General features: G+C 36.4%; 1 protein-coding gene across 1 annotated transcript in view; it reads left to right on the top strand.

The window, feature by feature from the left end:
* Positions 1–1,135, top strand: part of Galntl6 (polypeptide N-acetylgalactosaminyltransferase like 6) — a 1,205,609-nt gene that overhangs the window by 324,725 nt on the left and 879,749 nt on the right. The window lies entirely within an intron of this gene.

The following is a 1,135-nucleotide window of genomic DNA, read 5'->3' as shown; positions in this document are numbered from 1 at the left end:
GATTATGAGTGCTGAACACCCAAGTTGAAGAAGTGATAAGTTTTTGAAATGACAGCTGTGCCAATTAACCTGATATGGTGTTATGTACTCTCTGCGTGTAGTGAAAAGGCACGCTGTGCCTGCAAACACATACAGTCACAATATGTCAGTTAAGTGGAATCATTTCTTAAAGGAAACATGTATATATGTATATAACTTTTCTTTCATTTTTTCAATCTTACATGGAAGTCACTTGCTGGTTGCCTACCTCTGCTTCACTACTTAAGGTCATTTTAATAGAAAAAAGTAAAACAAAATTTCATAAGAAAATAATAAGAGAATAGCAACAGTTAATACATTACTTATTGTTATTTTTAAAGTAGTTGCTCTGGGTACAAGATACGGGTATAAAAATTCCTCTCATCCATAATAACACAGGGTTGGAGAGATAGCTCTGAGATCTAATCGCCTCCCTGGCAAGTGCAGAGACTGTAATTTGATCCTCAGGACCACATGCTGCGCTGGCCCTGGAACTAGGCACGCTGTGCTGGCCACTGAAAACCAGGCATGACAATATACTCCTGTAATCCCAGCACGGTGGGGGCTCAGACAGGAGGATCACTACAAATCCAAGCTGCATAGCAAGACCTATACCAAGTAAATAAATAGATAAAAGATTTTTAGAAAATTTAAAAATACTAACATAGACCTTCTTTTTCCATGAAGTAGGGACACTAATAGTATAACTGACTTCCATTTTTTTCCTTTTCCCTACTGTCCTTTCCCTTTTTACCCACCTAGTTATTTTTTTTCCTGTTGAACAATTCCTTCGCATTCACAGTATTTGTTGTAAATTTTGTACTTTATTTACTCTTCCATTTTCTTACACCAGAGATATGATATGTTGTTTGTACACGTGAGTCTGGTCTATCTCACTTGAGAGTATAGTCTCTATAGTTGCATCCATTTATCCATAAGAGCCTTTAGTTCATCCTACTCTATAACTGAATACTACTCCTTCATATAGAAATACCAAATCCTTTTTATCTATTCCTCAGCTGATGGACATCTGGGTTGTTTCAAAGATTTAGTTGTTACAAACTGTGTTGCTATAAACATGAGTGTACATATATCGCTATGGTGTGGTGTTTATAAT

Source organism: Octodon degus, unplaced genomic scaffold (assembly GCF_000260255.1).
Source record: "Octodon degus isolate 3935 unplaced genomic scaffold, OctDeg1.0 scaffold00121, whole genome shotgun sequence".
NCBI classification, from domain to species: Eukaryota; Metazoa; Chordata; class Mammalia; order Rodentia; family Octodontidae; genus Octodon; species Octodon degus.
This window is presented reverse-complemented; position numbering and strand designations above follow the sequence as displayed.